Consider the following 15,466-nt stretch of genomic DNA (forward strand, 5'->3'; position numbering starts at 1 on the left):
GTTTAGGCTGGTCATAGCTTTTCTTCCAAGGAACAAGGGTCTTTTAATTTCATGGCTGCAGTCACCATCCATAGTGATTTTGGAGCCCAGAAAAATAAAGTCTGTCACAGTTTGTTGTGATCCACACAGTCAAAGGCTTTGGCGTAGTCAATAAAGCAGAAGTAGATGTTTTTCTGGAACTCTCTTACTTTTTCTATGATCCAACAGATGTTGGCAATTTGATCTCTGTATTATTTTCAGTATTATTATTTATATTATTATTATCTGCATTGTTTTCAGTATTATTAGTTTCAGTGTTATTTTCCATCTTATCATACTATCAGTGCTTTTAAAATATATTTTAAAATTTTATTCAACATTTTAAATTGTTTTCATTTAAACATGTGTTAAACATTTTAAATTGTTTAAATTTTAAAAGCGTGAAGATTGATCAGGATTCATATGCCAATAGTTTGCTGGAAACCTAATAGCCTAATGGATGCCATTTTCAAACCCAATTTGGTCAGATCCATAATCAGTTTTAATAGATATATCTTGGTCAATATATCCTGCAGAGAGAAATAACCCACAGCATCTGTATTCTGTGCTATATATTCTTCATGTCAATCAGATCCCATTAAAACCTGATCCATTACAAGATGTCATGGCATGAAAAAAATCTCTGCTCAACAAGGATGATCTGGATCAGTCAGACTCTCATGAGTTAGAATCTGAGAGTAAATATGGAGTGAATCACTGAACATGTGCTGAGCTTTCACATGTCTAGATTCTATCAGATAGAGAACAGAACATGAACATTCTGAGGAAACTAAAGCTATTAAATAGAGAAGACCCATAGAAAGAAGATGAGGACACTAGTTAGCTGACAGAAGGAGAAGGTAACAGAAGCAGAGAAACTCACAGGAGCTGGAGAGATCAGGTTCACAAAGTTCTGAGTTCTGAAGAAGTATCCCATCCAGTTCTACGATTCTACAGTCTTTCTACAATTCCAATACTTTGATCCCTATGATCTATCTTCCTAGGGATCCCTAGGATCCTCTCCCCAATCCTTGCAATGGTCTCTCATCATGCATACTAGCTTTTGTGACATTCCCTGAAACTAATGGAAGCAGTAAAACCCTTCTATGACTATTTCATCATAGCCATGATGTAATGCGACCTTTATGTTGAGCACATAAAGTCCAGGAGAACATGGTCAGCAAGGAAATCTTTGCAGACTTGTCCCTCCACCTGTATGAGCTGAGTTACATGTGATCTTGGTATGGTTTCACTTCTGGAAAGCAATGAAGTGCCATCCATAAATGATTAAACAAACAAGTAGAATCTGACAGTAGGTCTTAGGTCTTGCTACCATATCAAGGGGACTAAACCCAAAGTCTTGGGATGTATGCTATATGAACACAGTAAGTTTGACATATCCCCTATGTTGCTATCCTGTTTGCTCTCAGTTGTGCAGAACAAAGTTAACACAGCAGGCCTAAGAAAGCTTCCTTAGGGAGACATGCTTGAAAAGTCAGCTATTCACTGGTGACAAGGAATCTGGATTTTGAGAATCCCACAATTCCCTAACTGATAAGGTCATTTACTGCAACTAAACTGTTTGTACAAGCCATGTAGTTTATGCTGCTTTCCTTATGAAGGACTCTGGAATTTTGGTAGAAGCCATCAGAGGGTGTCTATGTGATTGAAAATGTTAGTTGCTCAATTGTGTCCAACTCTGCGACCCTGTGGTTTGTAGTCTGCCTGGCTCCTCGGTCCATGGAATGCTCCAGGCAAGAATACTGGAGTGGATTACCATTTCCTTCTCCAGGGGATCGTCCCAACTCGGGACTGAACCCAGGTCTCCTGCATTGCAGGCAGATTCTTTACCATCTGAGTCAAAAGGGAAGCCCTTATGTGAATGAACCCCAATAAAAACCCTATGCTTCTAGACTCAAGTTATCCTCCCTAGCATCTATGTTGTCATAAGTCATTGTTGGAGGAATAAAGCACTTCCTGTGCGGCTCTAATAGAAGAGTACTCTTAGAAACTTAGATCTGGTTTCCTCTAGACTTCACCTGTTTTGTGTTTTCCTTAGGTGATTGTACCTATATCATTTTACTGGAATAAATCTTAGTCACAATTACATCTATATGTGGAATCCTATGAGTCCCAGGGAATCACTAAACTTGGGGATGCTGGTGATTAGACAGTTTGTACAATACAGCAGTGTACAAAATCCAGAAAATAAAAGTCGTTAATTTATTGTGCAAATATGAGGACACAGACTTAGAGGGTGCTGGTAGCAATAGAAGGAGGAAGGACTGAAAGTAAGTTAAGAAACCCAGAACAAGAGACAGATGAGGTCCGAGTGAAGATATGTGGCACCAATATCCCTACTCTTCTAAGTATTATAGCTAATAACAGGGAAGGATTATTGATGGGCTACAAAAGAAGAAGACCATGGTGTGGATGGGACTCAGAGACCCTATATTTCCATCCTCAGCTCTGCTCTGTCTCTGATAGATGTGGAGTGGATAGAAGCCACAACCTACTCCATGGCACTTGTTACAGAAGACACAACCATGTGGTAGGTATAAAACCCCTTATGTCACAGTTATGACTATGATCTTTAACTCACCTCTCCCTCCCTTCCTACCAGTGACACGACTCTCAGCAACCATATGAGTGTTGGCTGTCATCCAGAGCCATGGCCAGAACTACTCTGGTGGTTTCCACAAGATTTGGGCTATCATGTGCCTTCTTAAATCCTGAGATAGGATAGGAAGCCACAAGGAATAAAACACCACATCTTCTACTCATCTATGTAATAATAACAGAAAAGTGGCCAGTATGTTAGATTGAAGACATCGGGGAGACAATCCTACGGCAGCCGGAGTAGGTAAGTGTACTTATTAGCACAGAAGCAAAAGATACATGGAAGTTCCATAGGAATAAGTAGAATCTTAATTCTTTAAATATGAATGCTTATCATCCCAGGGCAGAGAATCTGGCCTTTTTGTTGGATCCAGAGTCTTCCACAGCCAGAGCTCAACACTGTTCTCTAGCTCCCTCTCACCCTCCCCTTTCCAGACTTGGGGGAGGGTTGTTTCTGAATGAAAGATGGAGAATGGTAGGAAGAAGAATCAGCAAAGTTTGAACAAGGAGTAGGAGAAAAGGACAAGAATAGGGATTAGAAGGAGTTGTATATGGAAGACCTGGATTAGAAATATGTGGTAACAGAATAAGAGTAAAGGGGTGAGGATCAAGAAAAGAGAAGTCGGGGAAAGGATAAGAAAGGCCCAAAGTCTTCTGGCTGAAGAGACGGCAGCATATAGGAAGCCACAAGCCTTGGGCAGGGACTGGTAGTGTTAGCCATAAAAGAGTTGGAGGCTCACTACCTGGGTGGAGTCTAGAGAGAGGAATGTGACCTGAAATTATGAAGGTTGGCACAGGAAAATTTCCAAAACTCATACAGTCTCCTCCAGATCTAACATACAAAAAGTAGAAAGAACAGAAAGCCAAAATTCAAAAAATAAAGTGATATGCCCTCAGGAGAAAAGGGTTACTATTCAGGTGTTCTGGCTCCAAGTCAGTGTCCAGCCAACTCCCATGAACTCTGGGCAAGAGCTGATTGTTAAAAGAAGAATCCAGGCTGTCCAAAGAGAGAGCCTGGGACTGAGAAGGGTGACAAGAAATTCCGTCTCTGCTTAGAAAAGAGCACAAAAAGAGCAAGAGTATCCATGAGGCTAATAGGCCCAGGAATGAAGTATCCTGGTGTGCTGAACATTGCTGCATATGGCCCTCAGGGAAATTCAAATCAAAACAATGATGAGACAGCACCTCATATCTGTTAGAAAGGCTATTATCAGAAATACAAGATAATAAATTCTGGCAAAGATGTAAAGAAAAGAGAACCTTTGTGCACTGCTGGTGGGATTATAAATTGGTGCAGCCACTATGGAAAAAACTATGATGTTTTCTCAAAGAGTTAAAAATAGAATTACCATTTGATCCAGAAATCATACTTTTAGGTATATAATCTAAAGGAATTGAAGCCAGGATCTCAAAGAGATATCAGCACGCCCATGTTCACTGCAGCATTACTCACAATCACCAAGATATAGACACAACCTAAATATTCATCAACAGTTGAATGGATAAAGAAAAGTGATATGTATACACACACACATACATACATAAAGAAAATGAGTGCACACACATATACATATATTGGAATATCATTCAGTCATAAGAATGAGTGAAATCCTGCCATTTGCAACAACCTGGATGGAGCTGGAGGACACTGTTGTTGTTCAGTTGCTAAGTTGAGTCCAACTCTTTGTGACTCCATGGGCTGCAGCATGCCAGGCTTCCCTGTCCTTCACTATCTCCTGGAGCTTGCTCAGATTCATGTCCATTGAGTTGGTGATGCCATCCAACCATCACATCCTCTACACCCTTTTCTCCTTTTGCCTTCAGTCATTCCCAGGATTAGTGTCTTTTCCAAAGAGTTGGTGGTTCTCATTAGATAGCCAAAGTACTGAAGCTTCAGCTTCAGTCCTTCCAATGAATATTCAGGGTTGATTGCCTTTAGGATTGACTGGTTTTATCTTCTTACTGTCCTTGTAAGAGTCCTTACAAGGGACTCTCAAGAATCTTCTCCAGCACCATACTTCAAAAGCATGAATTCTTTGGTGCTCAGCCTTCTTCATGGTCCAACTCTTACATCTGTACATGACTACTGGGGAGGACATTATGTTACATGAAATAAGCAGGACATAGGACAAATACCGCATGATCCCACCTTTATGAGAATTTAAAATAGTCAAACTCACAGAAAGTAGAATAATGACTACCAGGGCTGGGAGGAGGGGGAAATGAGGAAGTATCTCTGAGTAAATTCTGGAGGTCTACGTACAATATCAGATCAGATCAGATCAGTCGCTCAGTCGTGTCCAACTCTTTGTGACCCCATGAATTGCAGCATGCCAGGCCTCCCTGTCCATCACCAACTCCCAGAGTTCACTCAGACTCACGTCCATCGAGTCAGTGATGCCATCCAGCCATCTCATCCTCTGTCGTCCCCTTCTCCTCCTGCCCCCAATCCCTCCCAGCATCAGAGTCTTTTCCAATGAGTCAACTCTTCGCATGAGGTAGCCAAAGTACTGGAGTTTCAGCTTTAGCATCATTCCTTCCAAAGAAATCCCAGGGCTGATCTCCTTCAGAATGGACTGGTTAGATCTCCTTGCAGTCCAAGGGACTCTCAAGAGTCTTCTCCAACACCACAGTTCAAAAGCATCAATTCTTTGGCGCTCAGTCTTCTTCACAGTCAAACTCTCACATCCATACATGACCACTGGAAAAACCATAGCCTTGACTAGACGGACCTTTGTTGGCAAAGTAATGTCTCTGCTTTTGAATATGCTGTCTAGGTTGGTCATAACTTTCCTTCCAAGGAGTAAGCGTCTTTTAATTTTATAACTGCAGTCACCATCTGCAGTGATTTTGGAGCCCAGAAAAATAAAGTCTGACACTGCTTCCACTGTTTTCCCATCTATTTCCCATGAAGTGGTGGGACCAGATGCCATGATCTTCGTTTTCTGAATGTTGAGCTTTAAGCCAACTTTTTGACTCTCCACTTTCACTTTCATCAAGAAGCTTTTGAGTTCCTCTTCACTTGCTGCCATAAGGGTGGTGTCATCTGCATATCTGAGGTTATTGATATTTCTCCCGGCAATCTTGATTCCAGCTTGTGTTTCTTCCAGTCCAGTGTTTCTCATGATGTACTCTGCATATAAGTTAAATAAACAGCAAGACAATATACAGCCTTGATGAACTCCTTTTCCTATTTGGAACCAGTCTGTTGTTCCATGTCCAGCTCTAACTGTTGCTTCCTGACCTGCATACAAATTTATCAAGAGGCACATCAGGTGGTCTGGTATTCCCATCTCTTTCAGAATTTTCCACAGTTTATTGTGATCCACACAGTCAAAGGCTTTGGCATAGTCAATAAAGCAGAAATAGATGTTTTTCTGAAATTCTCTTGCTTTTTCCATGATCCAGCGGATGTGGGCAATTTGATCTCTGGTTCCTCTGCCTTTTCTAAAACCAGCTTGAACATAAGGAAGTTCACCGTTCACATATTGCTGAAGCCTGGCTTGGAGAATTTTGAGCATTACTTTACTAGCGTGTGAGATGAGTGCAATTGTGCGGTAGTTTGAGCATTCTTTGGCATTGCCTTTCTTTGGGATTGGAATGAAAACTGACCTTTTCCAGTCCTGTGGCCACTGCTGAGTTTTCCAAATTTGCTGGCCTATTGAGTGCAGCACTTTCACAGCATCATCTTTCAGGATTTGGAATAGCTCAACTGGAATTCCATCACCTCCACTAGCTTTGTTCGTAGTGATGCTTTCTAAGGCCAACTTGACTTCCCATTCCAGGATGTCTGGCTCTAGGTCAGTGATCACACCATCGTGATTATCTGGGTCGTGAAGATCTTTTTTGTATAGTTCTTCTGTGTATTCTTGCCACCTCTTCTTAATATCTTCTGCTTCTGTTAGGTCCATACCATTACTGTCCTTTATCGAGCTCATCTTTGCATGAAATGTTCCTTTGGTATCTCTGATTTTCTTGAAGAGATCCCTAGTCTTTCCCATTCTGTTGTTTTCCTCTATTTCTTTGCATTGATTGCTGAAGAAGGCTTTCTTATCTCTTCTTGCTATTCTTTGGAACTCTGCATTCAGATGTTTATATCTTTCCTTTTCTCCTTTGCTTTTCACTTCTCTTCTTTTCACAGCTATTTGTAAGGCCTCCCCAGACAGCCATTTTGCTTTCTTGCATTTCTTTTCTATGGGAATGGTCTTGATCCCTGTCTCCTGTACAATGTCATGAACCTCATCCCATAGTTCATCAGGCACTCTATCTATCAGATTTAGGCCCTTAAATCTATTTCTCACTTCTACTGTATAATCATAAGGGATTTGATTTAGGTCATACCTGAATGGTCTAGTGGTTTTCCCTACTTTCTTCAATTTAAGTCTGAATTTGGCAATAAGGAGTTCATGGTCTGAGCCACAGTCAGCTCCTGGTCTTGTTTTTGCTGACTGTATAGAGCTTCTCCATCTTTGGCTGCAAAGAATATAATCAATCTGATTTTGGTGTTGACCATCTGGTGATGTCCATGTATAGAGTCTTCTCTTGTGTTGTTGGAAGAGGGTGTTTGTTATGACCAGTGCATTTTCTTGGCAAAACTCTATTAGTCTTTGCCCTGCTTCATTCCGTATTCCAAGGCCAAATTTGCCTGTTACTCCAGGTGTTTCTTGACTTCCTACTTTTGCATTCCAGTCCCCTATAATGAAAAGGACATCTTTTTTGGGTGTTAGTTCTAAAAGGTCTTGTAGGTCTTCATAGAACCATTCAACTTCAGCTTCTTCAGCATTACTGGTTGGGGCATAGACTTGGATTACTGTGATATTGAATGGTTTGCCTTGGAAACGAACAGAGATCATTCTGTCATTTTTGAGATTGCATCCAAGTACTGCATTTCGGACTCTTTTGTTGACCATGATGGCCACTCCATTTCTTCTGAGGGATTCCTGGCTGCAATAGTAGATATAATGGTCATCTGAGTTAAATTCACCCATTCCAGACCATTTCAGTTCGCTGATTCCTAGAATGTCGACATTCACTCTTGCCATCTCTTGTTTGACCACTTCCAATTTGCCTTGATTCATGGACCTAACATTCCAGGTTCCTATGCAATATTGCTCTTTATAGCATCGGACCTTGCTTCTATCACCAGTCACATCCACAGCTGGGTATTGTTTTTGCTTTGGCTCCATCCCTTCATTCTTTCTGGAGTTATTTCTCCACTGATCTCCAGTAGCATATTGGGCACCTACTGACCTGGGGAGTTTCTCTTTCAGTATCCTATCATTTTGCCTTTTCATACTGTTCATGGGGTTCTCAAGGCAAGAATCCTGAAGTGGTTTGCCATTCCCTTCTCCAGTGGACCACATTCTGTCAAATCTCTCTACCATGACCTGCCCGTCTTGGGTTGCCCCACGGGCATGGCTTAGTTTCACTGAGTTAGACAAGGCTGTGGTCCTAGTGTGATTAGATTGACTAGTTTTCTGTGAGTATGGTTTCAGTGTGTTTGCCCTCTAATGCCCTCTTGCAACACCTACCGTCTTATTTACAGCCTATATTTAACAATATTGCATTATACACTTGAAATTCGTTAAGAAGGTAGATCTTATGTTAAGGGCCCTTACCATAAAAGAAAGAAAATTATTTAACTTGATAAATAAAGCAATGGAAGGAATCTTTTGGATCTGATGAATGTTTATAGCTTTGATTTTGGTCATTATGTGGGACCAAATTCATCAAGTTGTATATATTAAATATGTACAGCTTATTGTATGTCACTCATGCCTCAATATAGTGGTGTTTAAAAGAATTCTAAGAGAATACTTGGAACAGTTGTACCCTAATGAAAAGAACACAGATGAAATGGACAAAATTCCTAGATATACATAAATTATGAAAACTGACCCCAGAAGAAATAGGAAATCTGAATAGATCTATAACAAAGAGATTGAATCAATAATGAAAAACTTCCCATTAAGAAAATTTAGTATCAGGTTGCTCTGCCACTGAATTCTTAACAAATATTTAAAGAATTAATATCAATCCTTTTCAAACCTTCCAGAAGAGAGAACAGAAGAGAACACTTCCTTAATCATTCTGTGGGGCCATATTACCTTCATAGCAAAGCCACAGAGGGACGCTACAAGAAGATTGCATACCGGCATCCCTTATGAATATATTAATAGATGCAAAAATCTTCAACAAAATATTAATAAAGCAGATCCTACAGCAAGATAAAAGGACTGCACACTGTGATCAAGTGGAAATTTTCCCCAGGACTTAAGGTTCAACATACAAAATCATCTAAAGTAATAAAGCACATTAACAGAACAAAGAAAGGAAATTCACATGATCCTCTCCATGCAGCAAAAACTTTGACAATATCCAACACCCTTTCAGGATAAATACATTCAGAAAACAAAAAAATGGAAGATCCTCAACATGGTAGAAAGTACTTATGAAAAAATCCCAGTTAATATCATACTCAAAGGTAAAAGACTGGCAGCATTTTCCTCCCAAGATTAGAAACTAGACAAGAAGGCCCACCTCACTGTTTTTCAACACTGTACTGAAATTCTAACCAACAATTAGATAAGAAAAAGGAAAAGCATCCACATTGGAAAGGAAAGAGTAAAGTTATCTCTGTTCACAAATGACATTATCCTATCTATAAAACATTCCAAATAGGGACTTCCTTGGCGATCCAGTGGTTAGGACTCCACGCTCTGCTTCAAGGAGCACAGGTTCAATCCCTGGTCAGGGAACTAAGATATGGCATGCCATGCAATGAGGCCAAAAAGACCCCAAAAACTCCTGAATAATTGTTTTAACTATTAGAACTAATAAATGAATCCAGCAAAGTTGTGGTTACAGAACAACACACACACACAGCTGTGTTATTATACATCAGCAATGAACAATCTGAAAGGAAATTAAGAAAACAATTTCACAATTTACAATACTATCAAAAAGAATAATATATCTATGAATAAATTAACTCAAGAAGGCAAAAGACTTGTACATGGAAACTAAAAACATTGCTGAAAGAAATTAGAGAAGACCTAAGCAAATGAGAAAACATCTTGTGTTCATAGATTTGAGGACTTAATAATTTTTGTTACAAAGGCAATACAGTTGGCCCTCCCTATCCACAGATTCCACATCCATGGATATGAAGGATATGTCTATGAATATACTATACATCCACTACACTTTGCCATTTTATATAGGGGACTTGAATATCTATAAATTTTGGTATATAAGGAAAGTCCTGGAACCAATCTCCACAGATAATAGGGACAACTGTACTCCACAAAGTGGTCTACAAATCCAATGCAATTCTTATCAAAATTTCAATGATCTTATTTACAGAAATGAAAAAGCAGATCTTCAAATTACTATGGAATTTCTATGACTCTTGAATAGTCAAAACAATCTTGAAAAAATAACAAATTTGGAGGACTGACATTTTCTAATTTCAAAATTTACTTAAAAAACTACCATAATAAAAAACAATGCAGTACTATCACACACAAAAATAAACTCGTAATGGCTTAAAGACTTAAACATAAGACATGACACCATAAAACTCTTGGAAGAAAGCATAGGCAAAACATTCTCCGACATAAATCATACCAATGTTTTCTTATATCAGTCTCCCAAGGCAATAGAAATAAAAACAAAAATAAACAAATGGGATCTAATAAAACTTATAAGCATTTGAACAGCAAAAGAAACCATAAATAAGAAAGGAGGGAAGGAAGAAAAGACAACCTATGGAATGGGAGAAGATACTTGCAAATGATAAAACAGAAAAGGAATTAATCTCTAAAATATATAAACAGCTCAACAACAACAAAACAAACAACCCAATTGAAAAATGGGCAAAGACCTTAATAGACATTTCTCCAAAGAAGACATACAGATGGCCAGTAGACACATGAAAAGATGCTCAGCATCGCTAATTATTAGAGAAATGCAATCAAAACTACAACAAAGTACCACCTCACACCAGTCAGAATGGCCATCACTAAAAACTCTACAAATGCTGGAGAGCGTATAGAGAAAAAGGAGTCCTCCTATACTGTGGGTAGGAATGTAAGCTGGTGCAGCCACTACAGAAAACATGCAGCTTCCTCCAAAAACTAAAAACAGAATTACCATATGATACAGCAATCCCACTCCTGGTCCCAGACAAAACTAAAATTGAAAGGTACATGTACCCCTATGTTCACAGCAGCACTGTTCACAGTAGCCAAGTTATGGAAACAACCTAAATGTCCACTGACAGATGAGTGGATACAGACGATGTGTACATACATACAATGGAATACTGCTCAGCTATAAAAAAGAATGAAACAATGCCATTTGCAGCATCATGGATGCAACCAGAGATGCTCCATACTGACTGAAGTAAGCTAGAAAGAAAAAGACAAATACCATATGATATCACTTAGCTGTGGAATCTAAAATATGGCACAAATGAACGTATCTACAGAACAGAAACAGACTCACAAACATAGAGAACAGACTTGCGGTTGCCAAGGTGAAGGGGGTGGGGGAGGGAAAGACTGGGAGTGGTGGATTAGCAGATGCAAACTACTATATATAGGATGGATAAGCAACAAGGTCCTCCTGTATACCACTGGGAATCATATGCAATATCCTGTGATAAACCATCATGGAAAAGAACACGAATGTCTGTATCTGTCTGAGTCCCTTTGCTGTACAGCAGAGATTGGTACAACATTGTAAATCTACTATACATCAATTAAAAAAAAAAGAAAACAGCATGGTGCTGGCATAAGGACAGACACAGTGCTGGGACACCTACATATCCGTATGCAAAAAAAGAAGTTGGACTCCTACCAGCATGCTGCTGCTGCTGCTGCTGTCCCTACCAGCATACATAAAAATTAAAATGGATCAGTGACCTAAATATAAAAGGTAAAGCCATAAGATTCTTTTTTTAATATATTTTTATTGAGGTGAAATTCACATAACATTAACCATTTCAAAATGTACAATTCAGTGGCATTTAGTACAATACAGTCCCAACGTTTTGCAACCACCAAATGCAAGAGCATTTTTGAAAGGGCTCGTGTGGGGAAAAGAAGGTTTACATGGATACTGGGCAGTCATTGGGTGAAATGCAATGTGTCTGCCCACCACCTCTTGCTTTGGACAACCCTGCCCCTTTTCCATGGGGTGCTGGTTGGATCTGTCAGTCCCCAAACCACCTCCTACATCCACTTAAAGGGGAGGGCATGTGATCCACAGTATCCCACAGGCAGTAGAACCTATAAAACCATAAAATTCGTATAAGAAGACAACAGGATAAATTTTTATGAGCTTGGATTTGGCAAGTGGATTCTTAGATATGACACCAAAAGCACAAGCAACAAAAGAAAAAAGATAAATTCATTCATTAAAATTAAACAAACTTCTGTGCACCAAAGGACATTGTTAGGAAAGATAAAGACTGGAACTTCCCTGGTGGTCCAGTGATTTAGACTTTCACTGCAGGGGGTGTGGGTTTGATCCGTGGTCAGGGTCAGGGAACTAAGATCCCCTATGCTGCGTGCATTGGGGTGGGGTTAGGGAGCCATGAGGGGGAAAGAAAGAAAAGAAAGGAAAAAAACAACCTACAAAATAGGAGAAAATACTTTCAAATCATATATCTGATAAGGGTCTAGTATTCAAAATATATAAAAGACTCTTATAACTCAACAACAAATATGCAAAGAAGCCAATTTTAAAATGGGCAAAGGACTTGAATAGACATTTCTCTAAAGAAGTTAGGCAAATGATTAACAAACACATGAAAAGATGTGTTGTAAGAATTGAGAATAGGTACTCAATTAAATATTCATACATGACTGTTTATAGCAGCACTATGTGCAATAAATAAAAGGTGGAAACTACTCACAGCAGCACTGTTCACAATAGCCAAGTCATGGAAACAAGCTAAATGTCCATTGACAGATGAATGGATACACTGGATGTTCATCATGGGTGAATGGATAAGCATTCATCCATGTTCATCAGTGGATGAATGGATAAGCAAAATGCAGTGTATACATACAATGAAATATCATTCAACCAAGAAAATGAAGTACTAATAAAACACAGATGAACACAAAACACATTACGCTAAGTCAAAGAAGCCAGACATACAAAGTCACACATTGCATGATTCCAATTTTATGCAACATCCAGGATAGGTAAATCAATAGAGATAGAACACAGACTGATGGATGGTTTTGTGAGGGGCTGGAGAAAGGAGGAATGGGGAATAATTGTTTAATAACAAAGTTTTTTTGGAGGTGATGAAAATGTTTTGGAACTAGACAGAGGTGATGGTTGTTCAACACTGTGAGTTTACCAAATGCCACTGGATTGTTCACTTTAAAATTAGTTTATGTTATGTGAAAAAGTTGGCTTAAAGCTCAACATTCAGAAAACGAAGATCATGGCATCTGGTCCCATCACTTCATGGGAAATAGATGGGCAAACAGTGGAAACAGTGTCAGACTTTATTTTTGGGGGGCTCCAAAATCACTACAGATGGTGACTGCAGCCATGAAACTAAAAGACGCTTACTCCTTGGAAGGAAAGTTATGACCAACCTAGATAGCATATTCAAAAGCAGAGACATTGCTTTGCCAACAAAGGTCCGTCTAGTCAAGGCTATGGTTTTTCCTGTGGCCATGTAAGGATGTGAGAGTTGGACTGTGAAGAAGGCTGAGCGCCAAAGAATTGATGCTTTTGAACTGTGGTGCTGGAGAAGACTCTTGAGAGTCCCTTGGACTGCAAGGAGATCCAACCAGTCCATTCTGAAGGAGATCAGCCCTGGGATTTCTTTGGAAGGAATGATGCTGAAGCTGAAACTCCAATACTTTGGCCACCTCATGCAAAGAGTTGACTCATTGGAAAAGACTCTGATGCTGGGAGGGATTGGGGGCAGAAGGAGAAGGGGACGACAGAGGATGAGATGGCTGGATGGCATCACTGACTCGATGGACGTGAGTCTGAGTGAACTCTGGGAGTTGGTGATGGACAGGGGGTCGCAAAGAGTCGGATATGACTGAGCGACTGAACTGAACTGATGTTAATTTTACCTCAGTCAATTCAGTTGCTCAGTTGTGTCTGACTCTTTGGGACCCCATTAATCGCAGCATGCCAGGCTTCCCTGTCCTGTCATCAACTCCTGGAGTCTACCCAAACTCATGTCCATTGAGTCGGTGATGTCATCCAACCATCTGATCCTCTGTTGTCCCCCTGTCCTCCTGCCCTCAATCTTTCCCAGCATCAGGGTCTTTTCACCTCACTAAAAAAAAAAAAAAAAAAAAATTTACCTCACTGAAAAAAAAAATATTATGGATAAAAAACAGGGAAGAATTTCACAAACTTCAAGCAAGCATAGAATTTCTGAACAGGATATAAAAAGCCCTAAGCATTTAAAAAAAAACTGATAAACTGTACTTCAGCCAAATTTAAGTCTTTGCTCATTAATAGAACAAGATGATCAAAAGCAAAGCTACAGAGTAGGGAAAGGATTCACAATACATTTATCTGATAAAGGACTCATCCTGAATATATAAAGAATTCAAACATATCAATATTAAAAGATAACCCCCAAAAAATGGGCAGAAGGCCTGAAAAAAATACTTCAAAAAAGATCTATGAATAGGCAAAAAGTACATAACATGTTTATTATAGTTAATACCCAGAGAAATACAAATTAAAACCACAGTAAGACACCACCACACACACACATGAGCATGTGAGTTAAAGGACTGACAGGTGGCAAAGAGATGGAGTATCTGGAGTCCTCATATATAGCTGTAAAATGATACAATTACTTGAGAAAAACTTAGGAATTTTTAATAAAGATTTTAAAAAAACAAACAAACACTGACCCCCATGACTCAACCATTCCACTCTTAGGCATTTACTAGAGAGAAGTGAAAACTTATGTCCACAAAAAGTCTTGCCCAGAAGTGTTTGGTGTGTGTGTATACATACATATACATATATATACATATATATATATATATATATATATATATACACATGTATCTTTAAAAATTGGACACAATCCAAAATATACATCAACAGGAGAATGGATAACCAAATTATGGTGTATTTGTACAATGGAATACTATTCGGCAATAAAAAGGAACAAAGACCTGATTCTCACAACATGAATAACATGATGGTAAACAGAATGAGAAAAAAAAAATCATATATGGTATGATTTCATCTTGGAAAGTTCCGTTACAGGCAAAAAACTTATCTATAATGATCGAAATCAGAACAGTTGTCTCTAGGAGGAAGTGGGAAGGGGCTGGAAAAGGGGCCTCAGGGAACATTCACAAGTAATGGGAAATCTAGATTTGAGTGATGTTTACATGGGTGTACACATTTGTCAAAATTCACCGACTTGTACCCTTAAAAATCTATGCATTTTAAATATGTAAAATACTTCTCAATTTTTGTTTTAAAATCACACAGGCATCAGATTTTTCTACAGCAACATTCAAAGCAGAAGACAGTAAAGAAATGTCTACCAAGTTCTGAAGGAAGGAGTGTGGACCATGAGGAAGGTGGTCAAAGGTACAAACGTCCAGTTATAAAATAAGTAAGTACTAGGGATATAACCCGGAGAAGGCAATGGCAACCCACCCCAGTACTCTTGCCTGGAAAATCCCATGGACGGAGGAGCCTGGTGGGCTGCCGTCTATGGGGTCGCACAGGGTCGGACAAGACTGGAGCAACTTGGCAGGCAGCAGGGATATAACCTGGAGGAAGAAATGGCAACCCACTCCAGTGT

This window comes from Bos taurus, chromosome 22, assembly GCF_002263795.3.
Source record: "Bos taurus isolate L1 Dominette 01449 registration number 42190680 breed Hereford chromosome 22, ARS-UCD2.0, whole genome shotgun sequence".
NCBI classification, from domain to species: Eukaryota; Metazoa; Chordata; class Mammalia; order Artiodactyla; family Bovidae; genus Bos; species Bos taurus.